Source organism: Orcinus orca, chromosome X (genome assembly GCF_937001465.1).
Source record: "Orcinus orca chromosome X, mOrcOrc1.1, whole genome shotgun sequence".
Lineage (NCBI taxonomy): Eukaryota > Metazoa > Chordata > Mammalia > Artiodactyla > Delphinidae > Orcinus > Orcinus orca.
The window spans coordinates 114,511,998-114,525,598 of NC_064580.1; the positions used below are offsets into that span (position 1 = coordinate 114,511,998).

The following is a 13,601-nucleotide window of genomic DNA, read 5'->3' on the forward strand; positions in this document are numbered from 1 at the left end:
TGAATTATTACTCAACATGAGGAACAACAGGAACCAGAGCTCCTGTCCTGGAGCTGAGATGACCAGGCTTTTGTTTTTCTTATGTCCAATCGTTGCAGGCTTCCTGAAAGCACTAATGGTGGTGATTCTTAGAACCAAGACGTTTTCCTCACTTATCAGTTAGAAAAAACTCTGCCAACAGCAATACCAACATCTTAATTTTCTTTTGGCCAATAGGGTCCCACGAAAATGATGAATATGATAAAAGGAATTATCCAAGCAAAAAACTAGCAAATCTAGCATCTCTTTCTTTCTTTCCATCTTCCTTCTTCATTCTAGAAGACAGTTTGCCCTCACAGTCTCATTGCCTTCTGAGGGAAATTTTCATTCACAATAAACAAAATAAACTCACCTGCCGAAGGTCTTGTGTTCCATGTATACCTTGAAGTTTTAAATGAAATTTGACAGATGTGTTACACAAGGGATCATAATATTTCACAGACTGAGAAAAGCGAGGATGATGTGTAAAATGAATGACAGCTTGGGGTTTAGTTGGATTTAGCACACCTTCTTCCATAGCTTTTTCTTATCACTATTAATTTGCCAAGTATTCACAAAATAGACCCACAGGGCTAAAGTGAAAAAAGTAGCTAAGTGTTCATCAACAGATGAAAGGATAAAGAGGATGTGATATGCGCGCACACACACACACACACACACACACACACACAAAATGGAATACTAGTTAGCCACAAAAAAAGAATGACACAATGCCATCTGCAGCAACATGGACGGACCTAGAGATTATCATACTGAGTGAGGTAAGTCAGACAGATAAACACAAATATCATATGATATCACTTAAATGTGGAATCTAAAAAAATGATACAAATGAACTTATTTACAAAACAGAAACAGACTCACAGACTTCAAAAACAAACTTATGGTTACCAAAGGGGAAAGATCAGGGAAGGGATAAATTACGAGTTTCGGATTAACATATACACACTACTATATATAAAATAGATAATCAACAAGGACCTACTGTATAGCATGGGAACTGTATTCAATATTTTGTAATAACCTACAGGGGAAGGGAATCTGAAAAAGAAATTTATATATATATATATATATATCTCACTTTGCTGTACACCCGAAACTAATACATTGTAAATCAACTATACTTCAATAAAATTTAAAAATAAAAATAAATACATATATTGCAATACGACTCAGCCATAAGAAAGAATGATATTTTGCCATTTGCAACAACATGAATGGACTTGGAGGGCATTATGCTAAGTGAAATGAGTTAGACAAAGACAAATACTGTATAATATCACTTATGTGTGGAATCTAAAAAGTACAACAAACTAGTGAATATAACAAAAAAGAGGCAGACTCACAGATACAGAGAACAAACTAGTGGCTACCAGTGGGGAGGTGAGGGGCAATATAAGGGTGAAGGAGTGGGAGGTATTGGGTATAAGAAAGGCTCAAGGATGTACTGTACAACACAAGGAATATAGACAATATTTTGTAATAACTGTAAATGGAGTGTAACCTTTAAAATTGCATAAAAAATTTAAAAATTTAAAAAAGTAGCTGACACCCCAAACCAATGACTAATTTTGTTTGCCCAAAACATACAAACAACCACATGCTTGTTGCAACTGAAAATCCTGAATAACTCACACTTAAACTGCCCACATCTTATTCTACCTACTCTACGCTACTAAAATGTTGTTTATGGTGAAACAGATGCTATAGGCAGAGTTATCCTGTGGCCTAAAAACATACATATTAGTGCTCTCTAAACAGCTTTAACAAACAGAATAAGAAATAGTTAAAACCTGTCGCTCCAAAGATCGGGAAATGTACGCAGATTAATCCATCATTTTTTAGTTTTTATCATGATGAATAGAGTAATGCATGCAACATTTTTGTCGGTGATGGTATAACACTTTATTATGATGCTTAATTTGTTTTACATCCCATTTAATAAATTGATTGCTAATTACACAACCATTAGATGTGTAAGCCTTTCTCTATTCTTAACAAGTTTTAAATATGGTATATCTGAAGAGGGAGATAAGAACTCATTTACAATTGACAGAATTTAGTTACCAACTGATTACAGCTGAGATTGTATTTTATTTCCAGAGTAGTAAGTTAAGTTTACCATTTAAATGTCTGCGATGAAAAGCCTAATTTCATTTCAAATTCTCCGTGTGGAGAAAGCAGCAGTGCATTAAGGCTCTGAAAGATGTCCACAGTAAAAGACCTTTGGGAATGAAGTCAGCATGTTCAGCCATAAAGGAGATTTCATGGCACTGGCAGAGAACTGGGGATGGGGCTGGGTGGGTAAGGACAATATCCTTATGATCGTACGTACTGGAGAGATGCAACAGTACCCCAGAAGGCAATATTTTCCTCCCCCTCACAATGATCTAATTCAAAGGAATATGCACAAATTGTCCAGATTTCTAAGGTGGTCTCCAGTCTCTTAATGGATTATACTCAGTACCTCATATGAGTAAATCTTTTTTTTTCCTACTGCTGGGCCTAATTCTCATCAGTACAAAAAAGTAATTAGAAAGGCTATGTTACTACCATTGTCTTTATTTGTGTAATCATTCCCATCTATTGATCTAGGTATATTTAACAGACTCTCGGCTTATGCCTCCCATCCACAATTTTAAAATTCATTTTAATGTGTGCCTTTTCTCACTGCAGAAGAAAATAGCCACCCACAGGTTTTCTTCCAAACATGGTAAATGTGTACATTTATATTTATTTAAAAATCAGCTTTCTTCTCTCTTGATATGACCATTTTAGATTTGTAAAAATCAAAGCCAATTTTTGAACTCATTAAACTCATATTAATGTGGGCTTTTTTCTACATTTAAACTTTTTAACCATTCTTTTGCTGCTACAAGCACCTCACACCCAGCCATCCCAAGATTTTTAGTTATTGTTGTTGTTTTTCTAAGATGTCTTTTTTTGTTTTCTGTTCCTAGCTAGCATTATTTTCTGTGTCTCATGGTCTATCAATAACACTTGGTAAATACATAATACTTACATAAAGTGTATACCCTCGGGACTACAACATATCATAGACGTTAAATCTTACAGCATTCCTACAGCAATATGTCTCACTTCTCAGTTTGAAAAACAGACACACAACTGTGAAGGAACTTAACCAACATCATTCAGTATGTCAGCACCCAAGACCCCAGTATCCCTTGACCACTTTCCCTTCAAAAAAAAGAGGAAAAAACATTTCTGACCTGGTTTGAAATAACATCTACTAAAACACTGACTTTTAAACCTTTTCAACAGCAACAAATAGTGAGAAATACATTTTACATCCTAAGTACATATGTGCATAGATCTGAAATAAGTCTCACAAAAAATATCTAAGCCTACTACACGATATAGTCTGATGTTTTCTTGCTGTATATTTTATTCAATTTTGTTTAAAAGTAATGTTAGTCATAACCTACTAAACAGACTTCATTATGCACTAATGACTTATTGCCCACCACTTGAAGACTACGCTGATAGAACAAATAGACTTTTCACATGCCACAAGGTAATGGTATTGGCTTCACTTATAGTAGGGTAAATCTTCATTAATTTTGAGGCCACTAGTACAGACTGTGGTAACTGAATCCCAACCAGCTTGAAATATATTTGGGGATAACCTACAAAGAAAGGGTTTGCTAAACAAAACATGATGTCAAGAAGATGGACGGGGTACTTAAACTCCTAGAACAAGATACTTCTAAGGTTTCTGGATCATTATTTAAATGCAGCTGTGTTGCTAATTACAAATGTGTGTTAATTCAGGTAATAGGACATCTACTCAGAAGAACCTTATTTGTTCTTAATCCAAAACGTTTTGTAAATCAGAATATTGTCTTTAATCTGAGCTCGCAGAATTTTAGTGTATCTTAACATTCAAATGCAAGAATGCTCAAAATAATAAAATCATGTTTTCAAATTTTTTTTTAGTTCATCCAAGTCATTTCTTTGTTTATAAATGTGCTCGAGGCCTCATCTAATAATAACAACAGTAATTGGTATACAGTTCATTTGTAGTGTTTTAAACTTTGGAAAACTTTTATTTTTTGAACTGGTTATAACCAGCAATCTTTGGATTACTGAATATTTTAAAAGCATGTAATGACATTTTCCAGACCCAAAAATGAAACTTAATATTTGGTTTGTGCCGCCTGTGACAGATTTCTCAATCCCATGAAGAAACCCAGGTGTCTGGCCTATTATGATTGCCCGTATTTCAGAGGTTCAGTCCACCCCTGCCATCCCCGCACCAAATCTGATAGATATGAAAGAAAATTTCAAGGTAAAGGACCAAGCCAAGTTCTGAAGTCAGGGTGTCCCACAACCTCCCTTATGTGGAGGTATCTATTAAAGAACTTAGAACAGATGTTTATCCTTTATAAACATTTAACATTTTAGCAAATTGAAGGCTTAGGAAGCTAAGGGAGCAAAGGACAGGCCAGGAAGTCAGTAATTCCTGGATGTGAACCTAATCTCGGTCCTATTCTGTTTTCGCTCTAAATCAATGCCAAATTCTTCACACCTCAGCTGCTTTATAGCAGGCAAGAATTATACTGCGGACAAAACTGTTTCCTGGGAATGTCTTAGGTTAAATGGTTAATATTACAGCCCTCAAAGGTGCTTCCACAAGAGGCAAAGCATTCTTCATACATATTATTTACCTTTTCTTTATATTAGGGAATTGAAACGGAATATCGGTGTCCTGCTAAACTGACCTTGAAAAGAGATCATTCTTTCCATCCCTAAATTCTTGTCCACTTTGGCAATGATCAGTTATTCAACCAATTAGGAAATTCAACCATGTGATCTTAAAGGTTTTTAAGGTAGCTGTAACACCTGTGAGTTGACCATTTTCAGGCAGCTAATACTTGGCAAGTTCAGGGCCCTTATCTTTATTTGTCCCCTCTCCACTGGGTCATCAACCTGAAGGAAATGCCCTCCTCACCCACGTCTTGATTTGGCACCCTGTGGGAAAGTCAGTTGGTCCCTGTCATGAAAAGAAGCTCCGTTCTTCATACCACAAGGCAGCACATCCATATCTGGTTCTGCCGGCGCTGCTTTGGGCTCTTCAAAAGGCAGACTGCGTTTTCACTTTCTCCTAACCACTTCGTGATAAAAGCGCCCTGGTCCCTTAGTGGCATTTAATGAATGGTTGTCTCTCCCTGGATTTGGACTGTTGGCCTTTCTGACCAGTCATTAACTGGCAGGAAATGCCCTTCTCAGCAATCACTATTGTGTAAATAGAGCTATAAACTTTCAAAGGCCCATGCAACCCCAGACCCTAAAGCTGCACGTGTGTGTGTGGTGGTGGTGGGGAATCTTGACTGTAAAAGCACTGCCTTCCAAATTAAACTCAAACCACATGATAGTCCATAAAATATATAAAACATGCAGTCCAGTGACAGATTTATTGTGGCCCTAAAGAATAAAGCAAAAAAAATCTCTATACAGAAAACACTGCTACTTTTGACCCAAGTAGCCCCCAAACAGGAAGTTAAAATCAAATCAGCCAGCTGTGGCCTCACTAAGTTATGAAGGAGACCAGCGCAAACGGCATTTCCTGTCATTGCTTGTCACCATTTCTCACTGCCTCTGTCTGAACTGTTTTCATAGGTGGCTAAAAATACTATGGAAACTTATTTGGGGATAGATGGAAGGGCAATGAGGAGGGCTATTAGATGATCTAAGCTTGCAAGTGAAAAAAGTAACTTTTCCAAAAAATTTTCCTTAGCACAGGTCATACAACCAGTCACTTGAACTTCTGCACTTTTAATGAATACAGGAATAACAGACCACATTAGGAAAAGTAAAAGTGCTCAGAATCAGACATTAGATAGCCTAGATGTTTCCTGTTAATTTTGGGTTTATTTTCAGAACCACAATTTGCATGCATCTGATTAGTAAGAGAAAACTGCAGACTACAATATCCCAGAGAAGAGGAACTAGCTTCGTAAATTTGGTTTCTCTCTCCCTCTGACTCTCTGTCTCTTTCTCTCTCTCACCAGCCCACAACATGACTTGTGCAACTTCAAAGTATGTGCATGTATGAGAGCTCTCTAAGGGAATCACATTTTAGATCCTTTATTATTATCACCACACTCTTCACAACATATGGAGGTATTCTCTTCTTTTTCTAGCACTGTGAAATGCCAAGCCCTGTGTCACATTTCTCCAGCCTGTCAACTTCTCAGTCACAAAAGAGCTTTGGAGGGGAAGTTTCAGTCGGGAAGTACAAGCATTTTGCCCTCGTATTATTGCTACAGTATGTCCGAATGAGTCCCCCAGCAAAACCAGGTTTATCTCTCTGAGAAAGAGGATTAATAAATGGTAGCAGGGCAGCTAGTTGGCCAAAGTTCCGCCAAACTCTAATGTCTTTCTCAAAAAATGCCTTCCCTTGGGGAGCCTGTCAACCTGATTCCAGCCCAGACCCTGGCTTCAGAAAGCCGCAGAGCACTTATTGACACAGCCCGTGTCTGTGGCTGAGGCCACTGCTATAGGCATTCATGAAACAGATCAGATTACACGGCACCTCCTCGACCACGCCCCCCCCATGTTTTTCTGCATTTGAAGACTTTAGACATAAAATGTGACCCTATAATCTGTACTATTTTTCACTTCATACTTCTGCGTGAGCTAATAAGGTTTTTCTTGGTGCTATCCAATTACTTAGGAAAAATGCTGACATCAATGACTTAGGAGTTTAAATTTTTCTCAAAATCACTTCTGAAAAGAATCCACTTCTCTTCTTTGGAATCCTCATCTATCACAGATTCCAAGAATTTGGGGAAACATCAACGTGTTCTTTAACAAAATAGCACCCACAATTGGGCCAGTTATTGAATGCCTGCTTTTCAGAGGACAAACGCAAACTCCAGTTGGGTGCTGAGGTGAAATGTGATCTCTGCCACTGTGCCATGCCTCTGGTTGAGCGCGTTTCTCTATACGTTTTAAATAGAACTCAGAAAAACCACTATATAGTACATGAATCCAATAATAATAAAGCAGCCACCTTAACATTAGGTGACAATCTCATTTTCTAAGTTTGTAAAGCAAACAGCTGGGGAATTATACTATGGGATGTATGCCCAAGCTAATATTGTACACGGTGCTTTTGTTCTGCTTTGTTTTGTTTTCCCGCGTGAAGGTTGAAGACTAAAAACAAAAGGTGAAATGCAAGCTCTCTGGTTCTTTCACTCTCATTTTTTGCTAACAGGCCACCCCCCCCAAAAAAAAAAACCCACCCCCTTGTTTGGTTTCTTCATGCCGCTATATAAGGAGAGGCTACAAAAGCTGTACCTAAAGACTGATGGTCCTCCGGGCACAAAAGATGATTGTGGTGGATCTGAAATGGCAGCTCTTGTCTCTTCCACTGTGTGGACTTTGCTTTCTGGACACAGTAAAAAGAGGCGCTATTCATACCTGTATCTTGGTAAATAAAAACCTATGCAAATTCACCCTCTAAATGGGCAATCAGTGTTTGACTGAAAATGAGACAGCTCTCAGTGTCCTTTTTGGGTTTTGTCTCACTTCATCACTTTCTAAACTATACATGACACGAGGCATCTGAGTCACGGTATTTCTGATTTTGTTCCTTTTTTTATCTGGTGAAATGATTTGAAGGACTGTTGCTACATAACTTCTTGTTGCAGACTGATTTCTCTGGGATGTGCTGGAGATCTACTAAATGCAACTACAGGTGACAGAAAAAGAGCAACTGGTTTTCAGGCTACTCCTCGAGGTCTCAGCCCAAAGGTTGCCATTTCTTGCTTTTCCCTGGACTTGTGAGAGAGCTGTTATCAACGCCTCCAGCAGGATATTCTGTTTGTTGTTGGGTTAATTTTTTTTTGTCAATCAAAAATAGATAACGCTACCTGAAATCACAGGAAGGCTGTTCATAAAATAAAAGAACAAGTTAGAAAGACTATTCTCCCACTTACTTAACCAAGTTTTACTGACAGCCTAGTATGTGCCAGGCACTGGTGATATGAGGTAAGGAGACCCAGGAACTTGCCTAATAAGGAGTTACTCATACATTCAAGGAAACCTGAAGAAGCCTTAGAAACCATTTTCAGATTTCCACACCAGTTGCGGGCAATGCCAAGAAGCTCGAGATTCAAAGAATAACTGTTGGGGACAATTTTAAGCTAATTTGAGTGATCCACACTGGAAAACAAGATCCGCCAAACTGTCAGTCCCTAGGATGCCCCCATGGCCTAAGGAGATCACAGAGCCTGCTGGAAGTCTAATACCAACCTCCTGCAATTCTGCCCAGACTGCCTTTCTCAACTGGAGGCCCTTCACTTCTGGGCCCCTCAAGTTCACCCACTGTGTGGGCATAAAATGAACTCCTGCCTAACATCAGAAACAAAGCACTCCTTCTACTCATGAGCCAACTTAATGCTGATGGAGGAAGGACTTAAGAGTGGACATAATATTTTAACAAGCGTGCCTAATTGATTCCTAAATCTCTCATTGGTCTCCTTTTTACCCCTTAACACTTTGTTCTCATGGCTATTATAAAGAGTTCTGGGGTTACTATGCTTGAGTTTCTTGAAAAGGATCATATATATATAGAGGGAGAAAAAAGTATATATATATACGTGTGTGACATACGTATGTGAATATACACAACATACATGTTATATACAATGTACATGTTATATACATTCATATGTATATTCACTTACATATACACACACACACGTGCTTAAAGCAAGCTTCCTTTCATTTCTGTTTCCTCTTGAGTTGTGATCAATGTATCCTTTCTCTGAAAGTTAAATGACTGGAGTTGAACATACAGAGCCTCAGAGAGAATCATGTAATACAAGCATTTATTATGAATGCTTTTAAAAAAAGAAGCATTTTTTCTTTCATTCTTAGAGTTGGAGGATTGCTGTAAAAATAGGTATTTTTCCCATAATCTTCCAGGAATAAATCAGTGCCTGGCTGTATAAATTGTCGTAAAATGAAGACTAGTTTGCACATGTGTGTGCTTTCATGTGTCCAGACAACTTGGGAGTACCTTTATTTCTCAAATAAAAATAAGGTCCCTCTTCCCAGATTGCATTATTTCTCCATCACTCTTTTAAAAACACTGTCACTCTATTTAAAACCAAGTAGAAGTAAATGATGGTTTTATATTGTCTTTACTAGAATGATCTGGAAAAAAAACTTTTCTGACCCCTTTTAGGTCACATGGATGTCATTAACACCCGGTAATGTAACTGATAACTTATTTATTCTAATTCTCGAAGTTGCCTTTCCAACATTGTCATTTGGCTGTCTTGAGGCAATATATAACCATTGAGGACGAGCAGAATGCCACAGACCATCTGGATTCCTTAAGATCTAAAAGCCTACATTAATACAGATTTAATTGCTTTCTTTTGGATCATAATTTGTATTTGTTTGTTTTGGGTTGGTTGGCAATTAAACTACTTGCTCCCAAACAGTTTATTCTCTTAGAGGAAAAATGCCCACGTCATTTTATCTGAGGCACGGGTTTCTTTCTATCTTTTGGATCGAGAACTGCGTCACACGTAGGGAGAGGCAAATTCCCCCAAAGAAACAAAACTTATTTCTACTTTCTTGACATCACATACATTTATAATGGGAAAAAAAATCCATCTGTTCACCCTACTAGACATTGTTATAAGAAAACTCAACTGTATGGAAGCACCTTAACGAAGTCAAGGTGAGTGTAGCCTGACTGCTCTTTCAGACACTTGATAGTTTTAACATGGCAGTGACCATTATCTAACTTTAATTACAGGATCAAATTACTTGTCAAACATGGACTGTAACTTATTCTTGTCTGCTAGGCCCCAATCCCTGTTTGTAATCCTATCAGACAACGTGATTTATTTCGAAACAGAACAATTCTGCCACCTTCCTGAATTGACTGCGCTGTTAAGCAGGATAAGTGTACATTTTTCGGAAAGAAAATCTTCATCACGTTAGGGCTTCTCACTCTCTTCTTTCCTTCCCTTCCGTCTCGCATATAAAGACAGTTGGGTGGAGAACAAAATTGTACTTCCGACTACACTGTCAGCATCTGAACAGCAGCCCACATATGGCCACTGTTCCAGCACGTGCAGTACTGTACAGCCTCCAAAGACAAAACCTTTCTTCCCCCGGCTGCTGTGATTACTTTTTCATATGGTAGAGCTGGGCAGATAATAATACACCTACTGGTCAGAAGGATGAATTACACAAGTGCCTAGCACTGCGGTGAGAAGCAAGAGAACCCATTTGAGGCAAATAAAATGCAAGCAATTAGGGGGAATGCTGTTCTAAATTACTTCAAATTTTGAGGTTCTTGCCAGCTCACAAAAAACAGAAAATCTTCTGTTTAAATTAAAAGCTGAGCACGAAATCTGCTCCTCTGTGAGTTTACCGACTACTCATTTTTCTTTTTAACTCCACATTTATTAAGCACCTAATTTGCACAAAGCATTGCTTAGGTAAAAGGTAGGTTCAGGAGATTACCAAAGAGAATTCAGATACCAGCTCAGAATCATAGGTTTTATCCCCCTTAAAAAGCAGCTGTTGTGAAATGCCTTCAGTGGACAGTTAAGGGAAAAAAAGGGACTTTATAATAGTCCTGGGAATCATTATGAGGGCTTAAAGCAGCGAAGGAAATTAGAGAAATGAAGTAGCTCTTAGAAATAGAGCGAAACATTCAGTCACCACCCCTAGCCCAGCACTATATCAATTCTCTCTCAAAATATTTTTTTTTCTGACAAACTCCTTCACCTGTTTTCACACAAGGTCTCCAATCTCATCACTATATGAAGCCGCAGAATGTTTAACTGGCAAAATGTCTTCCTAATGTCTCTGACACTAGTTCAGCTTGTCTGTTCTGGGCCCAAGGTTTAGCACCCACCCCAGCACCCCCTTTTTAAGGATGCATTTGGTCCAAAGTCATTCAGCAACGAGGCAGCACATGAGGAAGCAAAGCTTCATGAGCTGAAATCTAAGGATGTAATCACTAAAAACGTGGGAAGCTGCTTTTGGTCACCCCTGCTCTCTTGCAAAAATGCAAGTATCTATTTCTCTACCTGCAGGAGGAACTCTCCTTTCAGATGTGAAGCAATGAACTGCCCCAAACACTTCTCCCAACAATAATCTGGAAAACGGATTACATAGTAACTCCACTGGAAACAGTTAAGTTCTTTTTAGGCACACTACAGCATCTGGGCAGGAAAACTGCACCATTTCTAATAAGTGCAAAACAATCTCTTTTCCCCCCGCCACTCCCCAGAAGCTTGCTTAATTTAATAACAGGAGAATCTGCCAGCCAAGTAGCTTCTACTGCTTTGGGAGAAGTCGAAAGTGGACAGAGGTAGAATAGTATCAGCTGAGCTGTGGGCAGAAGCCCTTTTAGGCTATGTTTAGGGAAGTTTCAATGAATATGAAAGCATCCCCCCAAAGTATTACATATTGAGAAACATTTTTTAAACAACTTTTAAAAGTATTTAAACATTAAGGGGCTTCCCTGGTGGTGCAGTGGTTAAGAATCCGTCTGCCAATGCAGGGGGCACAGGTTCGAGCCCTGGTGCGGGAAGATCCCACATGACAGAGCAACTAAGCCCATGCGCCACAACTACTGAGCCTGCGCTCTAGAGCCCGCAAGCCACAACTACTGAAGCCCTCACGCCTAGAGCGCGAGCTCCGCAACAAGAGAAGCCACTGCAATGAGAAGCCCACGCACCGCAATGAAGAGTAGCCCCCGCTCGCTGCAACTAGAGAAAGCCCGTGCCCAGCAACAAAGACTCAACTCAGCCAAAAATAAATAAATAAATTTATTTAAAAAAACCATTAAGGACTAGATTTTCATAGGCAAAATGGAAAATGTGAATGTAACTAGAAAAATCTGAGGTCTCTGTTAAGCTTCATTGACAATATGCCTTTCATCAAAGGGAAAAAAACCTCAGGTCAATTGTATTAAACACCGATGTCTAGTCTTTTGTACAGCTATTTCAACAGTCTACTTTCCAACCATTATATCAGTAACCACCCAAAGACATTAAACCAGGGAGTCAACAGAGCGAAAAATTATCAACCATTTCAAAATTAAATCTTGCAATAGTTTTGTTTTAATTGATGGTTTCCCATGAACTCAATACATGTGTAGCGTTAGGCTGTGGGGATCCATGCCCAATTCATAAACACTAGCATTTAAGGAACATCTAAGAAAAAAGAACTTTTGGAAAACACACTACCTTAATTACAGCGACAATAAATTCACCCTCACTGTTGTATCAATCTATACCAATCAATAGTCAGAAAACACACAGTAGGTCTACTAATGATAAAACTACACAATTGAATCACCTGAATGTTAACTTGGGTTGCTCGTCTTGATTTAATTTCATTTTCTGACCATAAGAGCTATTTGTGTGAACGCTAAAAATTAAAGTTACCTTTTCAATAGTCTCCTAAAATCTACCTTCAGGCCCTTCAGATGCCGGTAGTAAAAGCAAGCTGCCCAAATGTGTTGATCCAGAGCGGCAAGAGACACGGCTCAGCATGAAAGCTGGGGCACTGCCCACGATATCGCATGGCCACGGGGAAATGAGTGGCTAGAAGCATTTGCTGATAATATGCCACGCAAGTTCCTTTAAATTACAAAATGTATATTATATATAGGTTATATATGCAATATATATAAAGGAAGAAGTAAAAAGAAAGGGAAAAAAGAAAGAAGGAAGCAGAACAATAAGACAGATCAAAGCCCTAAAATTGCAAAAAGTTGCAGGATTACTTTTCCTTCTCTTTGCCATTTTGAAAAGTAAAGTTTAAAAGGCATTCGATTTCGTCGGCGTCCTAGGAAGGCAGCCACGCTCAACAACCCCAACTCCTCGCCATCCTTACCTTCGGCTGCTACTGCGAACCCAGAGCCTAAGGGGTCCCGCTCTCAGCGGCAGCGGCGGGGGCAGCGGCAGCAACAGCAGCACATGCCATCTGTTAGCGGCAGAAGCAAAAGCAGCGCTGCGCGAGGTGGCCCCGGTGCCGGGAGAGCCTCTAGCAGGGGTGGATACTCAATGCCGCCATTTTAAAGCGAGGCTCCTGAAATCATTAGATATAAGCAAATTAAAGCCCGCCCCACCTACAGAACTTCAGGGCTGGGACGGGCAACCCGGCTCCGAGTCGGCCGCGGTGGGGTATAAAATGTCAAGCGAGAGACACGCACACGGGGACTCCAGGACGGAGGCGACAATCCCTCCGATCCCCTCTTCCCCCCACGCCCCGTGCTTTGGCGAGCCTCCTTTCGGGCCCAGAGGCCAGAAGATTTTCTTTTACTCGACTACTTCGGGGCCCTTCCCCGGGGCCGGCCGGCGGGCCGGGGAACAGCGGGGAACCCGGGCCGGCCCTCCCCGCGCCTCCCTAGCGCTTGGTTTAGTCCACTTGGAGCACACCTAGAGCTCCCCGGCTCCCCAGCGGCAGGCGGGCGTGGGGCTCCGGGCCGGGCTAGCGGCTGCCATGGCAACCCCGGTCCAAACCCCGCCCGGCCGCAGCCAAAGGCGTGCCCT

The 13,601-nt window shown here is 40.0% G+C and overlaps 1 protein-coding gene across 8 annotated transcripts in view; it reads right to left on the bottom strand.

The window, feature by feature from the left end:
- Positions 1–13,601, bottom strand: part of MBNL3 (muscleblind like splicing regulator 3) — a 127,759-nt gene that overhangs the window by 113,619 nt on the left and 539 nt on the right. For 6 of the 8 annotated variants that reach the window (XR_004479901.2, XM_033416218.2, XM_033416217.2 and 3 more), the window contains exon 1: positions 12,943–13,426. The exons of 1 other annotated variant lie outside the window; for it this stretch is intronic. The gene's annotated coding sequence lies outside the window, so the exon portion shown is untranslated. One more of the 8 variants, XM_049704968.1, reaches the window with a different exon arrangement.